This window comes from Peromyscus maniculatus, chromosome 21 (assembly GCF_049852395.1).
Source record: "Peromyscus maniculatus bairdii isolate BWxNUB_F1_BW_parent chromosome 21, HU_Pman_BW_mat_3.1, whole genome shotgun sequence".
Taxonomy (NCBI): domain Eukaryota; kingdom Metazoa; phylum Chordata; class Mammalia; order Rodentia; family Cricetidae; genus Peromyscus; species Peromyscus maniculatus.
The window spans coordinates 5,913,934-5,928,370 of record NC_134872.1 but is presented as its reverse complement, the minus strand read 5'-3'; the positions used below and the strand labels follow the sequence as shown (position 1 = coordinate 5,928,370).

General features: G+C 44.6%; 1 protein-coding gene across 1 annotated transcript in view; it reads right to left on the bottom strand.

Annotated features, from left to right (window-relative positions):
- The window catches only part of Bltp3a (bridge-like lipid transfer protein family member 3A), a 47,993-nt gene that overhangs the window by 32,331 nt on the left and 1,225 nt on the right, over nt 1–14,437 (bottom strand). The gene's annotated exons all lie outside the window — the stretch shown is intronic.

The following is a 14,437-nucleotide window of genomic DNA, read 5'->3' as shown; positions in this document are numbered from 1 at the left end:
CTTTTTTCCTAATATTATTAACAGTTACCTCAAAACACACCTGGTGGGCTGGAGAGATGGCTCAGTGGTTAAGAGCACTGGTTGCTCTTCCAGAAGACCTGGGTTCAATTCCTAGCAGTCACATGTCAGCTCACATCTGTCTGAAACTCCAGTTTGAGGGGACCTGACATCCATGGCAAAACACCAATGCACATAAAATAAAGTTGAATAAAAAAAAAAATTTGTTTTTGTTTTTATTTTTTTTTCAGACAGGGTTTCTCTGTGTAGCTTTGGAGCCTGTCCTGGATCTCGCTCTGTAGACCAGGCTGACCTCGAACTCACAGAGATCCACCTGGCTCTGTCTCCTGAGTGCTGGAATCAAAGGCGTTCGCCACCACCGCCTGGCCAAAAAAAAAAAAAAAGTGGGGCGTGGTGACACACGAATTCCGGGACAGGCTCCAAAGCGACACAGAGAAACCCTGTCTTGAAAAAAACCAAAAACACCTGGCATAAAATGCACTTAGAAGCTTCTCAGAAATGTTTAGAGAAAGACTGGGGATACAGCTAGTGGTATAGAACTTGCCTGGCATAACGAAGGCCAAATTCAATCCCCAGAACTCAATTCTTAAAAACAAAGAAAAGAAAATGTAAGGATACCCCCTTTGCAGTCACCCATAGCCTGCTGAACCTGTGTAAGTAGAATAAACTTACACAAACCTTTTTATGTAAGGTTATAGTGTAATATCATCAGAAATCTTTCTGAACTTCACTATCCCAAATGAAATTAGCAAAACCCTTCTTGAGAATGCCAGGGCTAATTCATGTCCCTCCTAGCAGCAACCCCCCCCCCCCCAAGACGCTGACTGGTGAGCACAGGAGGCACTAGCTGGATGATCCAGTGCAAAAGCAAACAGCATTCACCAAACATCAAAAGCGGACACTGCTACCGAAAGGTCTTCAAGTTGGGGGTGGGGATTTAGCTCAGTGGTACAGTGTTTGCCTAGCAAGTATAAGGTCCTAGGCTTGGTCCTCCTCACCAGAAAAGTCTTTGGTACATTACCAGGACTGCAAACAGGCTTTCCCTACAACAGTAATGATTGTGACAGTAGGCATCACTTACAACAACAACAGGGATACTGCCTGAGTGATGTATCCTTAGGTAATTATCACTGGGCATACTTACATGAATCTAGATATAACGGCACACTGCACACCTAGGTAGAGACATGTGCAAGCACACTGTATATCTGGTCAGTCACTGACCAAAATACAATACGAAAATGCATAACTGCATTTTCTTCATCAATAATAAAAAGGATACCACCTTAAGCTTCTCCAAAAAAGAAGTAAAGGTTCCTTACAAATAAAGTACATGCCTAACACACATGAAACCCCAACCAGACCCCCTGGGACTACAAACAAGTAAGAATTCAGTAGGACATGTTGGCACCTTTAATCCCAGAACTTGGGAGGCAGAGGCAGGTGGATCTCTGAATTCAAAGGCAGCCTGTTCTACACAGTGAGTTCCAGCCCAGCCAGAGCTACTTAGTGAGACCATCTTTAAAACAAACAAAAATTCCCTGAACTAGTATTTCCTAAATTTTACAGCAATGATAAAGAATAGGTTTTAAAAGGTGATCAGCCGGGCGGTGGTGGCGCACGCTTTTAATCCCAGCACTCGGGAGGCAGAGGCAGGCGGATCTCTGTGAGTTCGGGGCCAGCCTGGACTACCAAGTGAGTCCCAGGAAAGGCGCAAAGCTACACAGAGAAACCCTGTCTCGAAAAACCAAAAAAAAAAAAAAAAAAGGTGATCAATGGAGCCAGTTGTTATGGGGGAGGGGCAGAGGTTTCCTGAACTGAGGCTCCTTGAATGCCATGAGATGTCCAAGTGGCCCTCTCATTAACTACACAAGGAATTCCAGCACAAACTCTGAGTCAATCATGGAGTCCAACTAGATTAGACTGATGCTATGATGAAGTCAACTGTCCCACATCAGCCTCAGAAGCCAGATGAAACTCTCAAGGAACAAAAGGAATTTGAATTCTTGAGAAGAACCTTGCTGTGTACATCTCTATCCTCTCTAGTCCCTGGCACAAACTTTATTCAGCATTCGTGTTCTAACTGAACACAGTATCTATGATGCCTCATAGGCCAAGGGTGGCTAAAAAGGCTAATGGCAGTCTGGTATTTGTTCCAGTCGAGTATATGGGGAAACATTTTCAGGCCATCTGTTACTATTACTGACTACAGACGCTTAGATGAAATCAAGTTGGAAAAACACACTGATGAACTTCATCTCTGCCAGAGAAACACAATCTGCCAAAGAGGCAATAGAAAGGCTCTCAATCATCTTTGCAGAACTGTAACATGATGTTAGGAAGCCAGAGTTTTTAAACCTGCAGACTCAAAGAGCCAGAAATTTTCTTTAAGTCAGGGTCTCAAGTAGCCCAGGCTGCCCTTGAACTCAGTACTTGGGAGGCTTGCCTTGAATTCCTGATCCTCCTGCCTCAGATAGCCTAGTGCTAGGGTGGCAGGTATATGCCAACATGCCCAACCAAAATGGATTTTAAATAACCATTAATTCAAGCTGGGCAATGGTGGCCCACGCCTTTAGTCCCAGCACTGGGGAGGCAGAGGCAGGTGAATCTCTGAGTTTGAGGCAAGCCTAGTCTACAAATCAAGTTCCAGGACAACCAGGGCTACATAGAGAAACCCTGTCTTGGAATTAATTAATTAATAGCCATTAATTAAAATTCTATAATTTGCATATGAAGACATAAATCATCAGAAATGAGAAAGGGCTGCCCAAAAGTCATAGCTAGCTGGTGGTTAAACTAAGCACACCACAGAAACGGAACAGAACCCAGCATTCACTCCACTCACTCTACTACCCTGGCCCCTGGACACGCAGACAGCCGAACTTGCAGTAACTCCTCCCTGTGCTCCAGATCCACAAGTGCGCTCTGCTCTTTCACTAAGATGTATAACAAGACCCAGTCTCAGAAACCCAAAACCAATGGGACTGGAGAGATGGCTCAAAGGTTAAGAGCTCTGGCTGCTCTTCCAGGGGATCCAGGTTCAATTTCTAACACCCACATGGCCGCTCATTATGTATATAACTCCAGTTCCAGAGGATCTGACACTCTTTTGGCCTCCTCCAGCACTGTATGCACATGATACACAGACATACATTCAGGTAACAATTGTACAAAAAAATGTAAATAATAAAATAAACCCCCAAATGCTGAAGACTTTTTTGTAGCTAGAATTTTCCTGCCTTGCCCACAGTCAGGACAAATCTCTGTCACCCGCCAGTCCCACAGCCGCTCAGACCCAACCAAGCAAACACAGAGACTTATATTGCTTACAAACTGTATGACCGTGGCAGGCCTCCTGTTAACTGTTCCTATATCTTAAAGTAACGCATTTCTACAAATCTATACCTTGCCACGCGGCTCGTGGCTCACCAGCATCTTCACATGCTGCTTGTCCTGGCGGGTGGCTGGCAGCGTTGTCCTGGCAGTGGCTGGCAGGGTCTCCTTCTGCCTTCCTGCTCTTTTATCTCTCCTCTCTGTTAGTCCCGCCCATACCTCCTGCCTAGCCACGACCAATCAGGTTTTATTTATTGACCAATCAGAGCAACTTGACATACAGACCATCCCCCAGTACAGCCAAGTGCAGACCATCTCAGACACCTGCACTCAAGCCCATGGTCCTAATCATCCTCTATGCAAACCTGCTGGGTAACGCCACAAGGAACCCAAGAAGGGCTCCCACAGGACATACATTAACATCCCACAGCACTTTTTTCTAGTTATTGTTTTCTAATTCAATTCCACTATGGTCAAGGAACCTAGTACATTTTTTATATCATTAATTGTTTTATTTTTTTTTATGTGTATGGGTGTTTAGTTGCATGTATGTATATGCATAACATAAAAGTCTGCTACCCACAGAGGCCAGAAGAGGATATCAGATCTAGAACTGGAATTACAGTGTGAGCAGCCATGTGGGTGCTGGGAATCAAATCCTGGTCCTCCAGAAGTACAACCAGTACTCAGAACTGCAGAGTCATCCCTCTAGCTACTCAATATCTTGAAAATGATTGAAAGAATTTACTGATCAGGATACGGTCTACCTGGTGGACTTTTCTTGTGCATTTGAAGTAAAAATTATGCAGTTGTCATGTGTGGTATTCTAGGAATGTGCATATATACTACATAAATATAAAGCCTCTACATATGGCTTGGATCATAAAACAGTCACCAGTGTGGTCTTTTAAGGAAGAAGAACTACGCAGTCTTTTATACTTCCATTGCTTGTCATTCTTTCCTGTAGGCCTGTTCTCATTTCCTCTTCAATTTGAAGAACATCCTTTAGTAAGTATACCTTGTTCTGGGTTAGAATCCTCAGTTTTGTTATCTAAAAAATGTCTCTATCTCATCTTGTATTTTGCCTCAGTTACTTTTCTATTGCCAGGATAAAACACTATGATCGAGGCAACTTACAGAAGGCGGGGTTATTCTGGGGTTTACAGCTCGAGGGTTCGAGTCCACAACAGGATCAGCTGGAGCAGCAGCTCAGATCCTCACATCTCAAGCCACAGGCAGCAGGCAGAGACTAACTTGAAATGGCATGAGTCTTCTGAAACCTCAAAGCTTGCCCCAGTGACATACTTCCTCCAGCAAGGCCACACCTCCTAATCCTCCCCAAACAGCACCAACTAGGGACCAAGTATTCAAATGCCCAAGACTTATGGAGGACATCATTTAAACTACCACATACTTTTAAAGGACATTTCAGCCGGGTATGAAATTTGTTGACTTTCTTTCAGGGTTTAAAGTTCCGTCCACCATCTTCTGCTGTTGGAGTAAAATCACCCGTGCTGTGGAAGCACTTTTATCTGCAGCTGCTTTTGTTTTTATCTTTAATTTCACCAATATGAACATTATGTCTCCAGGAATGATTTTGTCATTAGTTTGAGGTAGTTTCTCATATAGCCAGGCTGGCCTTGAGATTGCTATGTAGCTAGAGATGACTTTGAGCTGATCCTCCTGCTTCCACATCCCAAGTGCTGAGACTTCATTGCTCAGACTCTAGGCTGTTTTTTTACCTTTTATTTTTACTGCAGTTACACTGTGACTGCATGTGTGTGTACAGTGTGTGGCACACACAGACAGCATGAGTGTGAAAGGGAAAAACAACCTGCCGCTGTTCTCTCCTTCTACCAAACCCAGCTCCTCAGGCTTGCCGGCAAGAACCTTTATCTACTAAGCCATCTTACAGGCCAAGAGGCACAGTCCCTTCTGCCGTGGAGGCCACTACCAGCTGGCAGAAAGAGCTGGGTTGTGATTAAAATCATACTCACTGATTATTCTTTAACCAGGTTCTATAAAGTGAAGATAACTAAATGCCCTCTAATGCTTAAGTAAATTCTCTAAGGGATTAATCCAGTGTACACACTCTGGCTGCATCACCTGGTGGTGATCTGAATGAAAATGGTCCCTATAGGCTCATATGTATCAATGTTTGGTGCCTAGCTAATAAACTGTTTGGGGACAATTAAGAGGTGTGTTCTTGTTAGAGTAGGTATGTCTCTGGGAAATGGGATTTGAGGTTTCAAAAGTCCACACCAGGCCCAGTCTCTCTCTCTCTCTGCCTGTGAATCCGGATGCAAAGCTCTCATTTACTGCTCCAGCACTGTGCCTGTCTGCTTCGCACAATGGATCAATCTAACCCTCTGATTAAACGTGTTCTTTCATAAGAGTTGTCTTAGTCATGCTGTCTTCACAGCAACAGGACAGTAACTAAGACACACCTATACTAAGGCCCCAGTCTCCCCATGTCATGAGAGGATGTTTCCTTCCTTCTTTAAACCCAAGCATGTATCCCGGATCTGCAGTAAATGTCTAGAAATGTAATATCAGAAGCTAAGGAAATTGCTCAGTGGTTAAAGTTCTTACCACACAAGCATAACAACCAGAGTTCAGATCCCCCCAAACCCATGTAAATGCCAGGCAGAGTGACAGCCTTCCTGTAATTCCAGTCTTAGAAGGTATAAACAGGGGAACCTCAGAACAAGCTGGCCACTGAGGTGAGTCATACTGGGGGTCCTGGCTTTGACTGAGATATTCTGCCTCAATGAGTTAAGTCTGGAGAACATGGAGGATGACCCCCAATATCAACATTGAGCCCCCACATACATACACACGACTCATATCCACACATATGCAAAACCACGCATGTATACATGCACAACACACACAGGAATATGAGAAATGAGAACAATGTGACTGAGGCAGGAGAAATGGTGCAGCAGGTAAACACTTGCCACACAAGGCTGATGCCCCGAGTTTGGTACCCGGAGTCCACAAGGAGAAAACTGACTCCACAGATTTGTCCTCTCATCTCCACACATGCGGACACACACACACACCTCTACAATAAATGTATTGGTTTTATGTTATTTATTTTTGTTTCTTCAAGACAGGGGTTCTCTGCGTACCCCCAGTTGTCCTGGAACTCACTCTGTGGATCTGCCTGCTTTGCACTACAAATGCTGGAGAGCCTCAGAGAAGAGCAGCAAGCCCCCCCCACCCTCCATGCAAAGATGACAGAGGGAAGCAGCCATGTTTTTTTTAAAATGTAATTCCTACCCTAGCGGTAGTGAACACGTATAATCTCAGCACTCGGGAGGCTAAGGCAGGAGAACTGTAAACTCAAGGCTACACAGTAAGGTTATGTTTGAACAGACGCACACGGTGCAGGCTGGCCGAGCAGCTCGCTTGCGGGGCACTCGTCTAGCCTGTGCAATGCCCAGATTTAATGCCTGGCACCTGTGGAGAAGAGCCAAGTGCAAAACAACATGTGTGTATTTTACAGATGAGAAAACTAAAACTTCAAGAAGCTACACTGCTTGCTAAGCACAGAGCTTTTAAACTCATAGAAACTGAGTCCTAGCTCTTTCAGCTATACCAACATGCTCTCCACTGATCTCTCAAAGCAAGTGCTGCTCACTGCTTAGATCCATCTGTGTCTGTGCCACTGGGGCCACAGCAGGCCCTTGCATGTGATAGACCACTAAGCTGCTCAGATAGACACTCAGCCCCCAATTTTTCTTTAAAATTTTTTTAGATTTATTTTACTCCATGTGTTTGAGTGTTTTGCTAGATTGTATGTCTATGTACCAACTGTATGCCTAGTGCCCTCAGAGGTCAGAAGAGGACATTGAAACTGCAGTTATAGATGTTTATGAACACTACATGGTAACTAAAGCCAGGTCCTTGGCAGGAACAATAATTGCTCTTAACTGTTGAGTCATCTCCAGCCCCAAATTTTCTGCTTCTAAAAAAAATGTTATCAGAAAAAGAGTCCATGGCCAGGTGGTGGTGGCGCATACCTTTAATCCCAGCACTTGGGAGGTAGAGCCAGGCGCATCTCTGTGAGTTCGAGGCCAGCCTGGTCTACAGAGCAAGATCCAGGACAGGCACCAAAACAAAACAGAAAAACCCTGCCTTGAAAAAAAAAAACAGAGAGAGAGAGTCCATGAATTTGAAAGAGAGCAAGAGGCTGGGGTGTGCAAGAGAGTTTGGAGGGAGGAAAGGGCAGAAAGAAATTATGAAATTATGATATCAAAAATTTTAATTTATTTAAAAAATTAAAGTGCTTCCTATAATCCATCATAAGCCTGACATAGTGGCACATACATTTAAGCCCGGCATTTGAGAGGCAGAAGCAGGCAGATGTCTGAGTTCAAGGCCAGTCTGGTCTACTTGAGTTACAGGTCAGTGAGGGCTACAGAGACCCTGTCTCTTAAAAAAAAAAAAAAAAGTGACTTTTTGCCAGGCATACTGGCTCACCCCTGAAATCCTACCACTCAAGAAATACAGGCAGAAGGACTGCAAGTTTGTGGTGCGCGCATACACGCGCGCGCGCGCGCGCGCGCGCGCGCGCGCGCACACACACACACACACACACACACACACACACACACTTTAACACACACAAATGTAAGACAGAGAGACCCTGTCTTTTCTTGTTTTTTTGGTTGTTTTTTTTTTTTGTTTGTTTTTTGTTTTTTTTGGTTTTTCGAGACAGGGTCTCTCTGTGTAGCCCTGCCTTTCCTGGAACTCACTCTGTAGCCCAGGCTGGCCTCGAACTCACGGAGATCCACCTGCCTCTGCCTCCCAAGTGCTGGGATTAAAGGCGTGCGCCACCACCACCCGGCGAGACCCTGTCTTAAAAAGTTGTAGGAAAGCTACGCAATTCAAATTTCTATTTCTGTAGGAAAAATGAAATATGTCAATGGGCTGCTAAGATTATAGAGCAGATGACCAAATATTTAGAGAACAACACCTTTACTCCTTTACTATGTAACAGTTATTGTGACATGTGTTGTGTGATAGCTGGAAACATCCTTATCGCCACTGTCCCTTTGTAATTTGAACATTATTCTCCAGTGACATTATATTTTCTCAAGATTAGGACATCAGAATCTGAAAACTGAACAGACTAGGGAGCTCAGCTCAGTGACAGTATGTGCTAAGCAGTGCAAAGTCATGGGTTCAATCCCTCGCATCACAAACACCCTGAGCAGACAGCAAAACAAAGTGTTCACTGGTTTATCACAAGTAAGGGTTGTTTTAATTTATTGTTTCCTGTGGGTTTTGAGACAAGACCCCATACTATAACCCAGCCTGTCCTTAAACTTGTAGGCAATCCTCATGCTTCAGCCTCCTAACTACTACATCTACCCTTTTAAAATAAAATTATATGCATCTTCCAGAATGGCTGCAATGAAAAGGACAGAAAATGCCAAGCGCTGTCAAGGACCCAGAATCAAAGTTCCCACACACTTCAGTAGCAGACCTGCCAATTAGCACACCATGTAGGACTGTATTCATGAAAACCCACACATTCTACAACCCCAAAAATCCCAAGCCCTGGTCTTAAAGAGACTCCCAACAGGCATGTGTACATTTGTCCCTAAATAAACAGGTACTAGAACATTCCTAGTATCTCACTATTATTTATAATGGCTCTGAGAAAATACATAATATTCACCAACAGCAAGTATAAGGAAATTGAGTTATATCCCCATTAACAGAATAGCCTACAATGATGAGGTCAACACGATGCAGCATGATCATGCCCTGAACAGCCAGACGAGGGCTAGGGAGCTGGCTCAATGGTAAAACGCTAGCTGTGCCAGCATGAGGACCTGAGTGCAGTCCTCAACACCCACATAAGAAGTTGGCTGTGGCGGTGGACGTTTCCAGTCCTAGCTCTAGGCAGGCAGAGATAGGAGGATCTCAGGAGCTCGTTGCCAGCTAGCCTTGCCTTAATCAGTGAGTTCCAGGTCCCAAGGAGGTAACTGACAGACAGCTACTGAGAAATGATATAAGTACACATGCACACACATATACAAGACACAAAAAAATGTTTAAGCCAAACAGAAGCCAGATACAGTAGTGTAAACCTGTAACACATTCACATGCAGTAAATAAAATGCTTAAAATATGTATGTGAATAAATACACACAATGGGCAGTATTTACGGTCCATGCACAGGCACTGGGCTCAGTCTCTAGGACCACAGGGTGGGAAGTAGGAGAGCCACTGTGGTGCACACCTGTAATCCCAGTCCTTGTGAGACTGAGGCAAGAAGACTGTAGAGACTCTGTCTCAAAAATGAAAATTTTGGGGGCTGGGGATACAGCTCAGTGGCAGAGCACTTGTCTTAAGCACACAAAGCCTTGAGTTCTATCCCAGCACAAACCAAAACAGAATATGAATCTAAAGATTTTGTTGGTTTGTTTTGGGTTTGTTTGTTTCTCTTTTTTTTTTTTTTTGCGACAGGGTTTCTCTGTGTAGCCCTGGCTGTCCTGGAACTCACTCTGTAGCCCTGGCTGGTACATACACTGTGCAATAATAATTTATATAAAACAGGACAGTGGTTCCATTTTGATGGAGGGGTAATTACTGAAAGAAGGCATGGGTGGTGCAGGAAGTCTCAGTGCTGGGATGGTGCTTCAAGTGGGGGCCGTGTTCTGCCTGAAACATGCAATAGATGCAGAGCATTTTGGCAGCAGAGGTTAAAGGGAAGCTCCAGAATGCAGCCTGCACTTGAATCTCCTTCCGTCACTTACTAGCTGTGATTCTGGGCAAGTTCCTTAACCCTTCTGCTGCAATTCTTCATCTACAACGCAAGCTTCCGCCTCCAGTTATAATCTCAGTTACCACAAGACAGAAGATGATTGTTAGTAGAGACGGCCATCACTAAATGTTTGCTGAGTTAATACAGGAGGTTTATTCTAAAGCAACATTAGAAAATGAGAAAGGAAACAGGAACAGGGTTTGAGTGTTACTAAAAAACAGACAGAATGATTACTAGAGAAGCGATGGTGTTAATAACCAGTCTAGCTGGTGCAGTGGCACAAGTCTTTAATCCCAACACTCAGGAGGCTGAGATGATTCTCTGTGAGTTCAAGGCCAGCCTGGTCTACAGAGCAAGTTCCAGGACAGCCAGGGCTACCCAGAGAAACCCTGTCTTGAAAAAACAAAAACAAACAAAAAACTAGTGTAGCACAAAGGAAAGAATTTAACCTACAAGTTAAGACTAGTCCTACAGATTTCCACCCAAAGGCCCTGACAGTAGGCCTGAGAGCTGAGGCCTGCACAGCTCATGGCGGTGGGGTGGGGTAACCTGGTGATCTCCAACATCTTTCCAGTGCTTTGACACTCTGGAGCACCAGGAGGCCCGGTCAAGAACTGCAACAGCTCAACTCAGTCTGGCTCTCTTGCTCTCCAATAGGAATTCTGAACCTTCCCACGCCTCTGAGGTCCATCACCTATGTTTATAAAAAACTCAGGTTGACATTTTCTACAGTCACTTAAGAGTAAATAACTGGCTGGGCGGTGGTGGTGCACGCCTTTAATCCCAGCACTCAGGAGGCAGAGGCTCACTAATCTCTGTGAGTTCGAGGCCAGCCTGGTCTACAGAGTGAGATCCAGGACGGGCACCAAAACTACACGGAGAAACCCTGTCTCAAAAAACCAAAAAAAGCCGGGCAGTGGTGGTGCACGCTTTTAATCCCAGCACTCGGGAGGCAGAGCCAGGCGGATCTCTGTGAGTTCGAGGCCAGCCTGGGCTACCAAGTGAATCCCAGGAAAGACACAAAGCTACACAGAGAAACCCTGTCTCGGAAAAAAAAAAAAAAAGAAAGAAAGAAAGAAAAGAAAAGAGTAAATAACTAAGATTTCCAATGGATTTCTGAAATAGGCAGCTAGTGTTCTACCATCCATACTATGACCCTGTCCCTAACACCTCTGGCCGTATTTTACAACTACTCTTTATTAAGCACTATTTATATGTCAAGCACTGTAACAAATACCATATTCCCAATCCTCAAAAACATTCCGCTAGCCCCTATTACTCTTTCCTATTCTTTTTTTTTTTTTTTTTAAGATTTATTTATTTATTATGTAGACAGTGTTCTGCCTGCATTGTGTCCCTGCATGCCAGCAGAGGACACCAGATCTCATTACAGATGGTTGTGAGCCACCATGTGGTTGCTGGGAACTGAACTCAGGTCCTCTGGAAGAGCTCTTAACCTCTGAGCCATTTATTTCTCCAGCCCTCTTCCCTGTTCTTATCACTTACCCCCAAGGACAGCTCAGCTGGGGAAGACTGCCCTGGTCAACAATGGCAGAGTTAGAAGATGGATCTGTTTTGTCTGGATCCAAAGCCAGAGTCCCCTGACTGACTTCACATCCTATCATATACCTTCTTTCTTGTCAATCCAAGGTCATTAGTTGAGGTGATCAGGCAAGAAGAAAAGCCAGACACAGTGCCGTTATACCAATAATACCAATACTTCAAAGGCAGGGTTCTAATACCAATAGACAGGCAGGGTTCTCAAGAAGAGGGGGAGAGGAAAAAAAAGAAAAGAAAAAGAAAAGGAAACAAACAAAAACCACTAATAACCTAATTTAGTGAAAAATCTATTTTAGCATTTATTTATAAAACAGGGTCTCAATAAATGGCCCAAATTGGCCTCAAATTTAAGACCTTGCTGCCACAATTTCCCAAGTGCTGGGATTACAGGACTGCACCACCACACACTGCTAATTCTGACTATTTTTAAAGGAAATCATATTACTTCCCATTGCTAAGTAAAGCTCTTTTCATGGGTCCATTTCAATGAACATTTAATGGTGTATTAAATTTCTGCAGAGTAGACAATGGTCACCCAAACCATGGGTGAAATTCCTGAGACATTTAATCCCCACTGCCTTTCCAGTGCCCAGATCAATATCTAGCATAGAGAAAGCATTTAAAATAAATAGCTGAAATTAATAAAATGACCAGAATGCACTTTCTCATCACTGGTCTGTCCTCTCTGCTCTAGGGTACAGTCCCTGAAGTCAAATGGCCCTGCTAGACACCTGCCACAGTTAACAGAGGAACTCTGCAAACCTCCCCAGCTTTCCTTCCCCATCAGGTTCCACAAGCCACAGAGCGACAGCTCTTCCCCTGCTGTAGGAGTGAATACAATACCATCCATGGCATACATGATTAAATAGTGAGTCCAAAGTAAACAAAGGCCCCGGGAGTCTGGCCTTTCCAACCAGACCTGCAGCCTACTCCTCTGCAGGGGCACCTGAAGTTGTAGCTTTAAGTAACCTCTTCCTCCTCCCAGATCCACACCCAGGAAATCAGAAATGGCCCTCCATGCCGAGCATACTATTTCTACTTTATTTAAAGCAAAAAAAGGCTTTCTTCTCCCAGGACTCATCAACCGTGTCAGGGAATACAGAGTTAGCTGTCAGCTTGAGTTACATGACACCATGGGGGGGGGGGGGAGGCTTCAGCATGTATCATTAAAATTGATATTCACAAGGGCTGGAGAGATGGCTCAGAGGTTAAGAGTACTGACTGCTCTTCCAGAGGACCTGAGTTCAATTCCCAGCAACCACATTGTGGCTCACAACCATCTGATGCCCTCTTCTGGCCTGCAGTCATACATGCTGTATACATAATAAATAAATAAATCTTTAAAAAAAAATGATATTCACAGAAGGTGATGAAACGTGTGTGCACTACAGGAAAAGTACATAGCATGTGTGTGTACTCTGGGGAATATGCCCCAGAGTTGGGAAGCTGGTTCTGCCACACCCCTTTATCTTCTGGACATGTCACTCATCCTTGCTGGGCTTCTTGCTTCCTCAGTCAAAAGTGAGGGGTTGAAGTCAGGCATGGTGACATATGCCTTTAACTCCAGCAATTGGGAAGCAGAGGCAGGAGGATCTCTATGAGTTTGAAGTCAGCCTGGTGTACATATGAAGTTTCAGAACAGCCTGGACTACACATACTGAAACCTTGTCAAAAGAAAGAGACAGAAGGAAAAGAAAGAAGAGGGGAGAGGAGGGGAGGGGAGGGGAGGGGAGGGGAGGGGAGGGGAGGGGAGGGGAGGGGAGGGGAGGGGAGGGGAGGGGAGGAAGGCAGGGCAGAGAAGAGAGGCTGGACTACATCAAGAATTATTCACTTATTCCATAATGCTCTGAGAGATTCAGGTACATGCATTAGGCATTCACAACTCCCACAAGAACTTCTACAATGGCAAATGTCAATTATTCCAGCACTTGGAGGCTAAGGCAGGAAACCCACTCCAGGCTACCTTGAGGCACTGTCTCGAGAGAAAGACAGACAGAGACGCCAAGAGAGAAAGAAAAGGTCAACAACACAGCTCAGCAGGTACAAGCATTTGCCATACAAGCCTGATGACCTGAGCTTGATTCACAGAATCCACGTGAATGTGAAATGAGAAGCGACTCCCCAAAGTTGTCCTGCAACTTCCACATGCATGCTGTGGCATTCCTGCACCTCCACAAACACCCACAACACACACATACTCAGTAGTGACAATCATTTTTTAAAACTGTCAGTATATATGAATTTTTATCTAGGCAGGTCTATGAATGGTACTAAACTGTCACACAAGTTATGACCCCAAAATAACATCCTTCGTCCTCCCGAGCACTTACTACGTGTGAGGCTCTGTTGTAAGTCTTTACATATAACAACTCACTGTAGTCTTCTCACTAACTTCTCTAGACCGGCTCAACATGTAGTCCAAGTGGGCTTGGAACTCTGCGTTCTCCAGGCTGGCCTCAAAATCCCACTCCTACGTCCGCCTCCAAAACGCCAGGACGGCAGGCAGGTGCCACCACAGCAGCCTACAACAATCTTTCAGTATATACTAAAGCTATCCTCAGTTTGAAGATCGTCAAACAAGTCGATGAGGAAGTGCTCAGGCTCTAGGAGGAGCCCTTGAGCTCAGGCGTGTGTAACAGAGCTAACCCAAAGACAGATCTGAATCTAGCTGATGAAGTCTAAGATCACAGATGCCATGTCAGTCAGGAAAAGGGGAACACCATGTCAGGAATAGACTCACAC